Source organism: Ovis canadensis, chromosome 6, assembly GCF_042477335.2.
Source record: "Ovis canadensis isolate MfBH-ARS-UI-01 breed Bighorn chromosome 6, ARS-UI_OviCan_v2, whole genome shotgun sequence".
Lineage (NCBI taxonomy): Eukaryota > Metazoa > Chordata > Mammalia > Artiodactyla > Bovidae > Ovis > Ovis canadensis.
This window is the reverse complement of record NC_091250.1, coordinates 75591445-75608961: the sequence shown is the minus strand read 5'-3', so window position 1 is coordinate 75608961 and position 17517 is coordinate 75591445. Positions and strand designations below refer to the sequence as shown.

Below are 17517 nucleotides of genomic sequence, written 5' to 3'. Positions count from 1 at the left end.
ACTATCATCTCACTAGATATTTAGCAAAAGCACACCTTTTTTTTTCATGGAAGCCATTGAAAATTCACCTGATTCCATCTGTGCCACAAGCAATAGCCATGCTTTTAAGTTAGCAAATTATGATAATGCATAATGAATAAAACATAATCCCCAAAAAAAAAGAGAGAGAAAAGAACAGGAGGTCTACGTGAGCAAATTCATTCTGCCCACTCTCCCCCAATTTGGGTAATACTCTCTTCATCCATTCATTTTACTGGTGTTTTTCCATGGGTCACCTATTAAAAAGCACTCAATCATTTATTTACTCGAACAGTGACTGAATGGATGACTATATGTAGTTCTCATGGCACATATTTTGAGAACCATATTGATGTTACCTAACCACTGTCTTTGTTGGTTTTCTTTTCTATGAAATGGGGAAGAGGTCACTGCTGACTTCAGTTTTACAGGAAACTAATGTAGTGATTAGAATACTTCAACTTATGCTCAAAGAAGCAATCAAGCATTCCGTAATGCTTTGAAATTTTTTCCAAAGTAATTCATTAGTATTGTGTTTTACTGGAAGAGAGAAGTGGGAGAGTGATTTGGCACTATCTCACGTGAAAGCCGCATTGGAGAAGGCAATGGCAACCCACTCCAGTATTCTTGGCTGGAGAATCCCAGGGACAGGGGAGCCTGGTGGGCTGCTGTCTATGGGGTCGCACAGAGTCGGACACGACTGAAGTGACTTAGCAGCAGCAGCAGCAGCAGCATGTGAAAGCAAATTCCTGTCTTTGGGCTTTCCATGAGTGACACTGAATAGCCTCTACATGTCTGTAATACTTCAGGATTTTTGAAGTAGCACCCTACATTTCCAAATTAACATGTAAATATGGTTAGCAAAAACTCTAAACATACATACTTGACCAAATCATCCCACTTCCAGAAATTCTAAGAAATAAAATTCAAAACAAAGGAAAATGCTTTTGTGTGATATTAATAAGGGCTTCCCTGGTGGCTTGGATGGTAAAGAATCTGCCTGCAATGCAGGAGACCTGGGTTCAATCCCTGGGTCAGGAAGATCCTCTGAAGAAGAGAATGGTTACCCACTCTAGTAATCTTGCCTGGAGAATTCCATGGGCAGAAGAGCATGGCAGGCTATATAGTCTATGGGGTCACAAAGAGTCGGACATGACTAAACAACTAACACACACGCACGTTACTAGCAATTGAGGGAAGATGGTTTTACCTCTTTTCAGCACTTACTCAACTTACCATCTCAGTGCTGGGGCTCTGGTAGGAGAGTTTTGGATCAATGGCTCCCAAATGCTCACCTCAGAACAACTGTCTCTAAGTCACTTGAGTGGGGAAAAAAATGTGTATTTTTATCACACAGATTCCTGGACCCCACTCCAGGACTGGGGTGTGATACAAGAGAACTGCTGTTTTTGAAAATCTTCTCAAAGGGTTTTGATGTCCAGCCAACTTGAGGAACTATGATTCCAGGCCAGAACCAGACAAATCAAACGGTTTCTGAACAATGATCCAAATCTGGGAACAGTATGATGACTTTCTACACGAAGCATCAAGAAGTTGCTTAAGGCATTCAAGCAGCAGTTGGAGTCAAATGACTGAAAAGCCTCAGAGGAGGAGCCTTAATTCTGGCACCTTCCACGTCCCTCTGTTCATCCTTTCCATCTCTGACCCCCACCCCGCACTGTCCAGCCCAGCATTCGATACTGTGAGGCTGCTTTGTAGCATGTTCCACTTTGGTATCCCTCCGAACTTGTGTCCTCCCTTTGCATACACAAAGCCCCCAAATTTCCACCCTGAGAATACAGTGGAGCTCTATTTTAAAAAAATAATATTATGATAAAACTTTTATTACTTTTATTATGATAAAAGTAATCTACATGTGCAGTTGAGAATCTCCTGCATAATGAGCATACTGGCCATATCCGCATTTTTAAAGGGTGTTTTCTAAAGCCAAAAGAATCTCTGATCTGCAGAGCAGAATGGGAAAGCAGGATGCTTTTTAATCTTGGCTTGTGTCCAGATCCAAGCATCCAGAATTTAAATAAGCACTATGGGCATTCATTGTCAAAATGGTCCAGATTCCTAAATAGAAATGGATTTTTAGCAGTGTCTTCCCAGCATTAAAATTAAAATATATCATAAAATACATAATTTCACTTAAACAGCCCAAGCAAGTTACTCATTTATCTCTAATTCCAAGTACTCTATAATTCCACCCAAAGCATTCAGTGAGCATCAACCATAGATGTCCACAAATAGTATAGCAGTCACTCAGAGAGTTGTCTTCTAAGTCTGAGCATTTGCTAGGGAAAGGCTTAAAAAATCTATTTCTAATCTTGTTTCCCTCTTCTCATGTACATTACCACTACAACACATCTAACCCTGTGCCTTGTCTATTCTTGGTGCTAAAAAAATGTTAAATCTCAGCTTCTACCTATCCACTCCCACTTCCCTTTGAAAGGAATACTGGCATTAAAAAAGTAACTTTACAGATACGTTGTTCCTAAGCCAGGGACCATGCCATCTTCATTCTAGTGTCCCCATTCTTGATAAGAATTGTAATAGCTACACTTACTGAGAGTTTATTTTATCCCAGGCACTAGGCTAAATGCTTTGGATGTTTTTATCTCTTTTATCCCTACAACCAACCTCTGAAGTAGATATTTTAATTCATTGTTAGAGCTACTTTACCTTTTTTTTTTTTTTTAATGAGGATTAAAGAAGTTAACTAATGTGTCCGAGGTTCTCACAGGTGGGAAGCAACAGCACCAGGATTCGACATAAGGCAATCTGGCTCCAAAGTCAGGGTTTGTATACTGGAAGGTGCTTTTGTTATTATGTGGATGCAGATATTTCATAGTCCAGGGGAAAAAAGTATTCAGAATCCTTAGGGAAAGAATAGCAGCATATCCACAACTTATCATTCAGACACACAAAGGAGGTAACAGATAGTTCATGAGATTTGGGGTCTGACTGTTGAAGAATGGAGACTTGCTCATAATTAGTCAATCAGCTTGTCTGCCCAAGAGGAAGTCTACTTCAATTACTAAATGACTGCAGGGTCTCCTTAGCAGGTAGTAACCAAAAATGGAGGTCGGATAGGTACCGTAAGCTACACAAATCTTTCTCTGCATTAACAATGTACAAGGGGAAAACAGTAGAGGGAAGGCAAGTGGAGAATCATAGATGTGGGAGATACATGAGGAAGCCCAGAGCATGAAGAAGCAAGGATCCCAAGGCCACCTCGCACATGGAATTGTCAGAGCTATGAGTGCTGAGAAAGAAGTGCCCAAAGGCCTAAGAAGACCAGACAGCCACTGACTAGAGGACTCTTCTCCTCAGCAGCCTTGCCTCTCTAGGTCTTCCATAACCCATCTACACCTTCATTTTTCAACCTTATTTCCTACCAAAGTGTAAAACAAGCTTTCATCTTTTCCCAGGTCAATTTCCTTAAGTGGGATGGTCATCTTCTAGTCAGTCTCACCTTTGTGCTTTTGCCCACACAATTTTTCCAGTGTGAATTAACCCCCTTTCCATCTATTCAATCTCTCATCTTTCCAAGTCCTGTGTCTTTCAGACTACTCGAGCTTTCCCTCAAATCTCATTCTCAGAACTCCTATAACTCTTACAGCCTATGGTCATTCCATCTATTCCTTAATTCCCATCTTGCACTGCTCCCTGGATTTTAGTTCTTATCACATCTACTAGATCCTTCAAAATAGAGAATTTTTTACATTTCTCTTACATCCTTCACAACATCCGTTTAGAATCAACAAGTAATAATCAACTACTTGCTGCTTTCTTGAATATTTCAATATTAGCTTTAATTTAGTAAAGAAACCCAAACCAGTGATTTCTCTAACTTTATTTAGTTACAATCCAGGCTACCAAGTGGTACCTCACAGCTTATCTCCAAATCAGGCCACTTCAAAAAACTAAATTTGATTTCATTTAAAAATATGTACTTACACATCAAATATCACTTTTAAAAAGGGACTTTAGCATTGAGAATAGGTGAAACCAACAAGCTAGGAATTTCAGATATGAATCTGTATCATTTGGATTTTGGTTCTGTTTCTTTCTGAATTAGAAAATTTTTAAACTCATATTTGTACAGTTTAGAGGATCTTTGGATTTACTTCATCAAACAGGATGACATTTAAACTACCAAAATATTTGAGCTCAATCATAGCCAATTATAAGCATATGAATTCTCTAGGAGACTATCCGGAAAACCAAAAAGCCAACTATTATAATGTTTAATGTTTCAGAAACTAAATGCATCCTGTTAGACTTGGGCAGGCATGGGGAGTAGCTGGATATCTGACTAACTCTCTTTGCTGGAGTAACACGGTTCTATACTTCACAACAGGTTGAACAGAGTAATCACTATGTTGAATCTATACTAAAAGCTAAATAAATCAGAAAGATTTCTTTTGACAGTGAAGAAATAGTTTTAAAGAAGTCAAAGTCATACCTGTTGTAGAATGCCGAAGAAATTTCTTGACACCAAAATGACTGACTCCGGAAGTCAAATTTGTTCAGTGCAGGTAAGTAAAAACAAAAGCAGCCCAATTTCCTTCTAGGATTTATCTTTCCTTCCTCCCCAAGAGTATAACATTCTTGCATTGGAAGACCTAAAATTTTGAGAGCTGGGCTGGTAGAGAATCAAACCCAAGATGATTGGGTTTGGTGTGAGCAGTGACTGAGGCAGCAGGACCGATCCGAATGTGACAAAAGAGATTAGCAAGTTCCTGTGCATAAGTCAATTTCCTGTAGCTGGCTTCTCCGAAGAGAGGGTTTCATTTGTGTGGGTTAGTGATGTGTGTCTGTGTGTGTGCACGTGTGTTTTCCTCCATGACAATATGAAAACTTCCCCAGATGAGAGACAGAATAAGACCTTTGCTGCATAGCAGATTTGTGTTGAATTTCTCACTTCTGGAGGGACCATTTCCCTCTCCCCCTCCCCCAATTTCCCACCAGCAAACCACCTACTTAAAATTGTGGAAAGGAAAAGTAAAAAACCAAGATGATTCCTTAAGGAAGTGAAACAAACCAAGGAAAAAAAAAAAGGCCACAGGGCCACTCCGCAGACTGGTCTCGGTTCATTGAAGCTTAGGAAAAAGCACCTTAGATCTTCACGTCAACTTGGTGAACATACTGACTATGGAGGGAAAGCGGTAGGTGGGTGATTCACTTTGTTTTATTAATAACTACCAAACAGCAATCTGGAAAGGACAGACTCAGCCTTAGCAAGAGCTCAGACATCCCCTCCATACATTTACCCTTGGATGGACCCACACCTGTGTTATGAGATACGTGACTAAGAGTTGTTTTCAGACTCCTCAGAGTTTCATTACTTGCCTCCAAATCCAAATTTACACATCTGTCCTCCAGTGCAATCCAGGTGTAGAGACCATCTGCACATACTTAGATTATGACTGAGTTGCCTGTAGCAATACATTTAACTTTCATGATGTGGTCACAGTCTGCCCCCTACACCCATCTCAAATCCCTAACTAATCATAAACGCTGCCTCCCAGGGTGAAGTCTTGGTCAAAATGCCTATATGCCAAAAGGATAAAATCAACTCCACTCAAGTTAACAAGCATTTATAGAGCCCCTACTGTGTGCAAAGTCCAGTGCTAGGGTAGGGGAGGGTACACCAAAATGGAATCTCTCACTCATAATGGTCAAAGTTAACTGAAGGGGAAAGACAGGGACATAAAGGAAATGCTGTGAGTCAGGATCTATTTCTAAATCTCACTCCAGGACTTCCCAGGCAGTCCAGTGGTTAGGACTCTGCATTTCCACTGCAGGGACACAGGTTCAATCACTGGTTAGGGAACTAAGATCCCACATGCCGCAAGGCATGGCCAAAAGAAAAAAAAAAAAAATCTCACTCGAAAAATCCTGGGACACCAGAGTCAGTTGAAAGGAAAGTGTGTACAACCTTTTAGCCAGTTAGGATAGCTACTGAATGTTAACATGGATTCTTTTGTAATATTCCAGGGGGCCTCGACTGACTTTCAGAGAGCCACTCAGATCTGCGTGCATCATCTGAGAGCCACCCTCACACCCTCAGTGTTGCAGACACGGAATTCTGTTACGTGCCTGATACTGTGAACTGAAGAGAAACACAAAGGCTGAGACAGACATATTCCCTGTGCTCTCAGCACCTACATCCTAGTCAGAGGAGACAGAAACATCCATACAAATGCAATCATTACGGATTGTAATAACTATTGCAAAGGAATCAGAAAAGAAGGTGAACTAGAGAGCAAGACAAGATGCACATCCCAGGAGTGGCCTCTTTGTGTATCTGACAATCAAAGTGAGACTTGAAGTTGTGAATCTCAACCCTGACTGAGAAGCTTTTGAAAAATACCAGTACCTAGGGAATTCCCTGGCACTTCAGTGGTTAGGCCTTGGCACTCCCACTGCAAGGGGGCATGGGTTCAATCCCTGGTCGGGGAACTAAGAACTCTAATGTGGCACCAACGGGCAAAAAAATACATATGTATATCAGTACCTAGGCCCCATCCCCAGAGATTCCAGTTTGATTTGTCTGATTTGGGGCTTGGGCATCAATATAAACTCCCCCCATTATTATAATGTAAAGTTACCTCTCTATTGCTGAAAAAGAGGAGCAGAAGGAAAGTAGGGAGTAGCACTACTTTCTAGTACTTAGTACTCTACTAAGGGGAGTAGAAGGAAGGACATTTCAAGCAGAGCCAATAATATGTGTAAAGGCCCTGAGGTGGGAAAATGCTTGGCATGTTTAAGGAAGTAAAAGAGGACTGATGTATCTGGTGTGTAATGATGACAGGACTAAGTGGTGAAAAATGAGCATTCTCAGAGATGCTCAGACAACTACTGAGTCCATAGGAGACTCATTAACCCCTGAAACCAGGCATCAATTTCTAAGGTACAATAAGAACTCAGTCTGGGAGGTGAGATCCTTGGGCCCTCTGATAAGCACATACTTCATCTTAGAAAAATTTCCCAGAAAAATCAGATCACCATCATAATGTTACTAGGTAAGCAGAACATATGGCTGGTGGACACTTTATTTACCTCTAGTTTGGGTGAACTCCAGGAGTTAGTGATGGACAGGGAGGCCTGGCATGCTGCGATTCATGGGGTCGCAAAGAGTTGGACACGCCTGAGCGACTGAACTGAAGTGAATTGGGTTATCAAAAGACTTAGGGCAGCAATATAAAAATACATATACCTTAGCAAAATAAAGCAAATTAAAAACAAGAAAGATGAAGCCAAAATTAAGCTAAAGCCAGGGGTAAGGTTGAATGAGAAAATGAAAATACCATGTAGTTCTAAGCATTTAGGCAACTGGTGTGAAGCAGTAAACACTACCACACAAAAAACTGAGCACATTGCTCAGGATGAGGAGGGCTCCCTGGCTCTTTGGTGCTGAGACGGTGCTAGGAGAAACTTGGCATCTGCATTCTCATGGAAGGACATGACAACCGAAGTGAAACACCACCCTTAGACTAAACCCAGCCAGCCACAAGCTCGAGAGACGGCTCCTCACATTTTTCCTCAGTGTAAAATAGGCTGATTTCATCTCATGAAAAACTTGACTAAAAGCAATCCCAGGGGCACATCAGAGAGGGTCCTGCTTCGATATGCAAATTTAATGCAGAGATGAAAACAGATTTCAGAAATGCTTTTGCAAATGCAGGATAAAACTGTTTTCTCATCTGAGTGTCTAAAAAATTGCAGGCAGCAAAGAGCTGAAAATTGGTAGTACTTCCAGGAAGAGATCCAGTGGTTTTCTCAGTGCCCCAGAGCCCCTTGAAAAAGCAGAGGAGTGTCCTTGAGCAAGGACAGCTGCCTCCAAGGTTAGCCCTGCTTCACCTCCATGAGAAGGCAAGCCTTTACCCTTTGGGAAACAAAGCAAAAGGCACCACAGTGTGGTTTGTAATTTCAGGGCGTTGGGCCTTGGGCATTTTCTTCACAAAAGAACATACATATTCCAGGGCAGGGCAATCGGGGTGTGTCTGAAGGCCCCAAAGCTCCCATCCACTCTGGCTGGCGCTGGGAAAAGTACTGCCAGTTGGCTGTAAGATGTTCCTTTCCTTCTCGGCTCCCCGGCTTCCCCCCACCACCACCCCCCACTGCCTCTTCTGATGGCCTTGCTCTCTCTGTGTAGGCAATTGTAGTTTCAGATGTTCTCATAGAGTCAGGGTTTGTGCAGCCTCTTGCTCTGACAGTGAGAAATGGTTTTTCCTTTTGCCTCTTATATATCTTTAGTCTTCACTAAACATATTTATATATATATAACAATATATAAAACTCTTCATATATTTTAATGTCAGAGGAGGTTTTCTCAAGGGGAGTGGGAGAAGGTTGGGAGACAGCTATCTAACCTTCTCCCTTTTCTGGAAATCTTTCTTTCTCTCTCACTCTAGCTCACTCGCTCTCGTTCTTTTAACGGACAGGGGTAGTGGTGAGGGGAGGAAGCAAATAACCTAAAATACATGTACATGCTACATGCTTAGACACACACACACACACACCCCTGTGGGTATGTAAGTTCTGAGGCTGTATAGGGCCTCAGAACAGAGATGAGGCCCAGCATTGGGACAGAGATGAGGGGAAACCCTGGGGAATTCAGAGTGGTGGGAAGGAAGGAAATCCTGGGTGTGGAGTTCCCAGTAGGATCTGGCTTCTCATAAGCCATATTCGGGAAGCTTCCATGACAAGCACTTACCACACTGTGAGTTGGACTAGTGTTCTCCCATAAGCTCCCACAGCACCTTCTGTTAACTGTCAAGCACTCACCAAACAGCCCTGTTACATCCAGCACAGAGTCCTTGAGGCCCAGAGCCTGGCCTTGCTTATTGGCGCATCTCAGGCACCTCATAGTCAGCCACTGACAAACCATTTGCTGATCCATGGGTTGATTCTCTCATCTAATCCTCACAACAGTCTTACATGGTAATCATTTTTTAATATATTTTTACAGCTAAGAAGACCTCAGCAGGCTAAGCAATTTGCATGAAAGTACATGACCACAAAAGCAGAACGAAGACCCCCGCCCAACCCATCCACCCATTGTGGCTCTTCACCCTGCCGACTCCCAAGGGGGAGAGTGGGGCTGTGGAGACAGGGAAGCAGCCTAAGCCCTAAGCCACAGGTCCATTTTCTGTTTTCTGAGCACCCTTCCTCTGAGATTCTCCGCCAAATACAGTTGGCTAAAGATAAAGACTTGCTTTCTCAAAAACATTTTCATCTGAAATGTCCTGGGCTTTCTTGGTGGCCCAGTGGTTAAGAGTCCGCCTGCCAATGCAGGGGATATGGGTTCAATTCCTTGTCCAGGAAGATTCCACATGCCATGAGGCAACAAAGTCACTGCACCACAGCTATTGAGCCTGTGCTCTAGAGCCCGGGAACTGCAAACCATTGAAGCCTGAGCACTCTAGAGCCTGTATCAGCAACAAAAGAAACCACTGCAACGAGGAGCCCATGCACCACAACTGGAGAGTAGCCCCTACTCTCTGCAACTAGAGAAAGCCCACACACAGCAGTGAAGACCAAGTGCAGCCAAAAATTACTTATTTTTAAAAAGAGATGTCTTCTGATATGGCAGACCAATAGCTTGGTTTCTCTTTAATAGTCTCCTTGAATGAGCACGTTTTTTATTGAGGGTTTTAAAATAATATAACAACTGAGTACTCTGATCTCACACATAAGTAATATTTTTGTCCATTGCAAAGGTCTCTGCCTTTTATACCAGAGAGAACTCTTAGTGACAGTGTTAATTGTAATGAATAGTAAACCTTGGAAACTGTGATATCAATCATTTACCAAATTATTTTTCACCCTGAGTGAGTAAGATGCCTGTTCCTTCTTCTTACTGTTAATGAAATTATTTAGATTTAGTGAGTAGCTTTTAATGTTTACACAGACCTTCATTCACAATATGCCACCCAATAAAATAAAATATTTCAGTGGATTCTGAAGATGTACCAACTTTGACTGTTTGGAGTTTCAAACCTAGGGCATTAGACAGACTGTAATTATCTTTACCCAGCTCCCCACTATGTGATAAGCAACTGTATTAAACCAAAACATGCATTCCTTCTGATTGAGAAATTTTATGATGGGAATTGTAAAATGTTAGCTCTATAGAAGAGAAAAAGGTTAAGTAGTATGTGTCACTTTCAGTGTAAAAATACACTTATATAAAATACCCATTAAATTCTAAATATTAAAATATCTTAGGAATGCTTCAGGCTAGAAATCACATGAATGATTACCTCCTTATGCACTTTGAATCATTATAAACATCAGCCTCCCTAACCAGATAAGAGTATCATTTCAAACATCTTTTAGCTTCCCTCTTTTAGCCATAGCTATAAAAAAACCATTTCCCTTGCTGTGATTCTCATCATCTATTTTCTCTTTAACTGTTTTACTGTAACATAATGTATTGCTTTTTGTTTCAGTGAATGTCAGGTTCTCAGGATTCTCAACTGTCATTTTAATCCTGGTTTGTTTGCTGTGTATAACTGTGTTTATCGAGCAAACATTTACATCCTGGTTCTTTTTATTGCAGAGCCATAATTCATAACAATGCAGGGTCTTGTTGCAAAAGATGATAGCATTCAACGCAATCATTCAAGCTGTGGTGTAACTTCTTTTTTTTTTTAAGTGTCATAATAGAGTTAATATCGTCTAATGCCCGTTACCCCTCAAAGCCATCCCTGGTTAGTTAATATACTTTTGCAACCCTGCTGACATCAGGCAAGGCACTTTTAGGACCTTTTTAGAACTTTTAGAGACAGCTTAATAAACTATAAGAGGAAAAACCAGTAGTGTTACATTCTGTTCACAACTTGCCTTTGACTCAAAGTATAATCTGGTTTGTTCACCTACCTTATTCACTGGATACAGGTCCAAAGCAAAATCATATCCACCCAAAAAGGACAAAGATGGGCTGTCATTGACGAAATTTGAAAGAATGTGCCTCAGGCTTTGAGAGCAAATCCTGGAGAGGAGACTGCAAAGTAATATGAGTAAAAGGAGTGTCTTTGGGTCAAATGCATGAACTCCCAGGGGAGTTCCTCTCTAATGTAGAATATCTGATTCATTTAAAAAAAGAAAAAGGCCATCACTGCTTTTTCTCACATTCATATTTTACTCGTTGTCTTGATAGGGATCTTCAGTTTGAGCACACACATCACAGGGTAACTGCATCTCCGCACACCTGCTCACAGTGGGGGTTGCAGACGTTTCAGTTAAAAGGCAGGGCCATGACTACTAACTTGCCATCTTTTCAAAATAACAGATCTCCTGCACAATTCTAGAGGGATCAGGTTAAAACTTGAACCCAGAACAATCTGAAATTCTGGAGAGCTATAAATTTGGATTCAGATAAAGTAAGATTCAAATCTCAGTCCCACTTATGAGCAAGGAGGAGGCCCTGATCTTCCCAACTGAGAAATAGCTATAATTACACCTCCCTGGGAAAGATTTTGTAAAATGACCATAGAGTCTTTGGAATATAGTAGACACTCAGTACATGGTGTCTATTCATAACCTATCCTGTTTCGGACTTTCACCTTCTGGAGTTTTTTCCCTCAATTCCTACTCCCTCTTCAAATGATAACTTGACTTTCAGAATTTGAGAAGCTTTGCCAATGCCAGATTCTGGTTGAATAAAGTTGTACAAGCTTATACATCATGCACAGGATTCTAAGTCCTATGTTGATTGTCTCAACAGTTTTACATGGTCTAGAAAATTTTAAAACAAATTGTTACTGGTAATTTATTCCTTTTGCACAATTTGAACAATCACGGAATCTTCAGAAACGTCTTCTGAAGTCGTCTGCTCACCACCCTACAAACATCTTAAGATAAATGAGAATTTATTGTTTCCTTTCTCACTCAACAAATATTTATTGAACCCTTGCTGTAATATTTATTGAACTCTGTGTTAGGCAACAGGGAGACAGCCGTGAACAATAACAACCACAAAAATAAAACAGCCTGCTCTCGTATATCTACTGGAAAGAAAAGTGATGAACGAGATAATTCAGTTATATGAAATGTTACAGAGTGCTAACTACCAAAAAGGAAAATAAGGCAGGGAAGGACAGGAAGCTTGGGTGGGATGCATATTCAAACAGAATGGCTCAGGAAAACCCTGGGTGGGAAGATAAGGGAAGTAAAGTCTTTCAAGATTCAATAACCACTTTAATGAGTAGTGGTCCTTAACATCAGCATACATCCCTAGATTTGATGATCATTGGCCTTCTCAGTGATGCAAGATCTGCTTCCTCTTCTACTCAAACTTGGGAGAGAGGAGCCAAGCACCCAGCTCAGTGGGGCAGCTCCCCTTCCTCCCTTGACTAAAAGGGAAACTTGTGCATGCTCACCTGTCAGCCCCAGGCCTTCATTTAATCGCTCACTTCTCCTCCTTTCCTGGTCCTTTCTGACTCTCTCTTCTCTGAATCTTTGTAAGTCATTTTCATGATGGACTGCTGATAACTCCAAAGATACATGTCCAGAACTAAATACCTAGTGGAAGATTCCAGAGTAGTAAGAGTTTTTTCAGATACAGCTCAATGCTGCCTTGTCCTTCAACTTGCTATTATTCTCTCTTCCCTTGATCTTTTTAACCAAGTCATAACAAGTCACACTGGCTTGCCATTTATTGCACATTTAACATGTGCCAATCAAGTACTTTATATGCATTTTCCTAATCATCCCAATAATTATGAGGTAGGTAGCATTATTATCTTCATTTGCAGAGGAGGAAACTGAGGCAGAGAGAGGTCATGAATCTTGTTCAAGATCTCAGAGCAGTGGATTCCATATTCCATCTGCATTTCTTTATGATGGTAGCCTGTTGAATTTTGCCAATATCTTTGGTAACCTAACTACAGGATACAGTTATATCATTTAAATGTTATTTATTGGGTCTCTCACACCAGATGGGTACATCAACATCCCAAACCTGTTTGCCTGATCCTGAATTACCACATGGCTTGTTGATGAAGATTGATTTTAAATTTCAAAAGCTGTCATTATGCTCATTCAAAAAATATATTGTTTTTTCCTACTTTTAAAGAATAATTCTTTGACCCTTTTTTGTCTTTTTTTCCTATGATGACTCAATGTATAGGCGTGAATGTTAGACATTTTTGTTTTTAGGTCCTATTTTTGTTAGTTAGTGCCACTATACCAATAAGTAAGAGGAATTTCACCCACTACTGAAAGTTGTGCTGACAACATGAAGGACATGTGTAAAAATGGCTCTCATATGTTCTCCTGAATAAAGTTCTGGAAGCCGTTACAGATATATGCTGATTTATAGAAGAGGCAATTCACTAGTCTTAAAAGCACATAAAACTAAAATTTATGTGGCTTGTCAGGGTACATTGAGTCAAAAAAAAGATGACCATTGATGCTTTAATTACATATAGCAGTCTAAACTTTTTTTGCACAAATACCAGGAATGTGTGCAGATTTTTGGCCTTGGATGAATGTTGTTTTTTTGTTTTTTAAGATGCTGTTTACAGTATTACAAATGGTTAAGAAAACCAGTTCATGATCTCTTTAAGCTCACCAGAAAGTAGCAATACTTCTTAAGCCAATGTTTACTTTAACAGAAAATTTATATTTGTCTTGTTTGGTAAACCTGGAATAATGTGGCCTGAGCTTTGGGAAGCCAGATTCAAATGAGCTTAGCTCTTCTTCCTTAACAGTTAACTTCCTGCGTTGGAAATACCCACTTGCTTAAATGATAAATGTTGACTCAATGAAGGAAAATTATGAATTCCATTCACTTTATTACTGACACAGCCTTCATGGAGAGAACTAGCTTGAAACATATGTGCAAAAGTTTTCATTTAAAATATTTATCAGGCCAATAGATCAAACAAAGCATCATGTCATTCAGCTGAGACTTGATAACAGTTGGCATTGCTTATTAGAAACAATGGTTATGGGTGCAATGAAAGAGAGGCTGGTGTAGGCAGTAGAGGCAACCACTTGCTTCTGCAAGACACTGATTTCATCTCTTGACTGATGGTGACTCAGTCCTAAGAAGCAAGCAATTTCAGCTCACTATGAATCAAAAAGTGCTTAATAACATGGAAATGTGCACACAATATATTGTTAATTCAAAGAAAAACAGGACAAAACTTGAACTTGAATTCAACAAATATACACACATATGCAAATATTAATAGAGTAACCCTCTAGGTGACAGGACACCACTAATTTTTATGTTTTCCTTTTCTGTATTTCTCAAATTTTCTATATTATGAAAACCAACTATATGAGCCATATAGAAAAGTACTGTTTTTTTTAATTGCATTGAGGAAGTCTACCTAACCTTTCTCCATAAACCCTTGTTACTGCTTCTGTGGCAATATGTTTTGCATAATAACCAGTGATTTTATAGCAGTTGATTCTCAGAGGAGAATCTCTGAACCAAAGCTGAACCTTGCAAAGTCATCTTCCTCATTGCTCAGCCTATACAGGGTCACATTTAAATGATTCCAACCAAATGCAAATTCTACTTCCACATAGACTCAAAAACAAGGGAATCTAAAGGCTTTCGCATTAAACCTCTTAGAAATCCTAAATTTCCCTTAAAATAGGAATCAAAGCTGGGAAAGAGCCTAGGCTATTTAGTAACTTTATCTTCTCATGGGAAAGATAGAGGAGTACTCAGAAATAAAAGTGAGGTTTCCGGGAAATTTATTCAGTGTCTGAGCTCAAAAAGAAAGAGGTAGTGGGAAATGCTTGGTGCTTATGAAAGGTAAACATGTTTGTGACAAGGGCAGTCAACGATTGCAAGATTTGGTTTCAAACTAAACCTGCTGTTTTCTTATGACTATTATTACCTAAACTATTATAGCTGCATTTTTTTAACCATTTTGGAGAAAAGAGATTATTTTTGTAAATTCTCCTTAATGAGTGCTTTCTGTTTAAATGACACCTAGAATTATACATAAAATTTCAAGATTCAGTTCAGTTCAGTCGCTCAGCCGTGTCCGACTCTTTGCAACCCATGAATTACAGCACTAGTCCTAAACAAATGTTTATTTCCTTTACTTTTTTTTTTAACCACATAAACCTTTAAAAAGGCAAAATTTCTATTAAAATATTTTTTCCAAATAACAATTTTAAGTTCTCAAAGATTTATTGGAAATAGAATGATTTTTATAATTCTCAACAAAGCTATTTCTAGGGTATGTTTATTATTCAAAACATAAAATAAGATTGTTTTGCTCTCTATAATTCCTATCCTTTAAAATAATCTTCAAAATGAAAATAATGAGTTTTTTTTAATGCTTTGCTTTGGAAGAAAAACGCTATTTTCTTATAACTTCGAATCTTTGTCTTTCAGATTCAACTTACAACTTACAAACTATTTTTATGTACATTACTGAATTTGGTCCTCACAAGATCACTGTAAAATAGCAAAACCAGTATTAATATTATTCTCAGGAATCTCATTTTATAAATGAGAAGACTGAAACTAAAAAAGATTAAACAATTTGTATAAGACCACGCAGCCAGTCAGTAAGAGAACTCTGTAGATCAATTTATTTCTATATTATTTTCCCTGCCAAAAAGCAAATTACTTTTACCGATTCATTAAAACATAATGAAATTGTTGAAATTGTTGTTCAGTCATATCTAACTCTTTGTGACCCCATGGACTGCATCATGTCAGGCTTCCCTGTCCTTCACGTTGAAGAGAGACATGCAAAAAAAATCCAGAAAATCTGTTATTTTTATATGGTCATAGATTTACTAGTATAAAGAAGAAGATACAAAAATAAAGTATCTGTGCAATGCAATCCTAATTTTATATGCAAAAATTATTCATATGTCTAAAAGACTGAAAATAATTATATCAAAAATTAATAGTGATTATCTCTGAATCATGAAATTGGAATTTTTTCACTTATTTTTCTCTAATTTTTTGTATTCTTCAAATTTTTAGCCATAAGTAAGGATTAACTCTATAATCTGTCAAACAAACATTACCAGCTTTCTTTAATAGTGATCTAAACATACTGTTTATTCTCATCAGTGATTCTCTATGTGGTTTCACTTCAGTTTTTTGATTTGCTAGGAATTTTTAATTTAAAAAAAAGGCACATGTGGTTTCAGTTTTTTTTTTTTTTTAAGTAATGTGAAATCACAGTGCCACATTCTGAAGAGCTGGTTCTCTCTTCTAGCCCATGTAGCAATATAGGGCAGGTTTTTGAGATCATAACCTGAAAAACAATTCTGTAGTTTTCTTCACGTCTGCAATAAGTCCCAAAGTTTACTGTTAACTTCGATGACTACCTTCCCAATAGCCATTTCTTCTTCCCTGGTAGAAGAATCTCCATTTGGTGACAGGCAAAGTGTCCCAAATCAGGGGATGAATCATGATGTCCAGTCTAAGGTAGTGTGAGAGATTCCTCTGGTTCCTGGCTTCCCAACCTCCCTTGCAGCTATGGGTAGCCATGTGACCCAGTTCTACTCAATGAAATACTCAGGAAAGTTTTTTTGGCTGTTCCAGTAAAAAGTATTCTTCACTAGTTAGAACAGTGGGAAACATCCAAAAAATACCTGTGCTCCTTTCATGTTTCGACTGTTGTCATATGAGAATTTGATCTTCTGAGGGCTACAGCAGTGATCTCAGGACAAGAGGGAAAGCCCAAAACACTGAAGAGACACAGAGCCAGAACACTGTTGACCCACTTGCTACCTCTTAATTTTTATTATTTGAGATAATTAAATGCATGTATTATCTACGCCACAGTTTGTTATTCTAATACTTGCAACTGAATGTCTTCTAATGATGTAGTAACATACAAAAATTTTCCAATGGAAGCTATCAGCATCTTACAAAGTGTAAAAAAATTAGCCAATACCCAAACTAAATGGCCAACAGTACAGAATGTCATAGAGAAATGACTAGATATTCATCATATGTCATATATGTCTCAATAAATCTGGAAAAGAAAAACAGTGGTTAGGTATATTATTTTACTGGGCTATTACAAAGTTAGTTAAAAGCAACATGTGGGAAAATCATGTGGTTACATGATGTAAGATTATGTGGGGGGAAAAAGAAAAACAGGACTTGGAATTGTATATACGCTATGATTACAATAATGTTTTTAAAGATTGTGAAGAAACAACCCCAAATAACTATCAGGAATTGTCTTGAGGGATAAAATTACCAATAGATTGTTTTTATCCATTCCTCTATTTTTTAAATACTGGGCCTCACAGGTTACAATCTTTACATTAAAAAATATAAAATAAACTCACATAGACAGGCATACCTTGGAGATATTACGAGTTTGGTTCCAGACCATCACAACAGAGCAAATATCACAATACAGTCACACACTATGGTTTTTTCCAGTAGTCATGTATGGATGTGAGGGTTGGACTATAAAGAAAGCTGAGCACTGAAGAAGTCATGCTTTTGAACTGTGGCGTTGGAGAAGACTC

General features: G+C 39.0%; 1 protein-coding gene across 2 annotated transcripts in view; it reads right to left on the bottom strand.

The window, feature by feature from the left end:
- Positions 1-11259, bottom strand: part of RHOH (ras homolog family member H) — a 51828-nt gene extending 40569 nt beyond the window's left edge. The window contains exon 1 of one of the 2 annotated variants that reach the window (XM_069593984.1): positions 10918-11259. The gene's annotated coding sequence lies outside the window, so the exon portion shown is untranslated. Of the gene's footprint in view, positions 1-4492; positions 5171-10917 lie in introns of those variants that run through there. The other variant, XM_069593981.1, reaches the window with a different exon arrangement.
- Positions 11260-17517: the final 6258 nt, after the last annotated feature.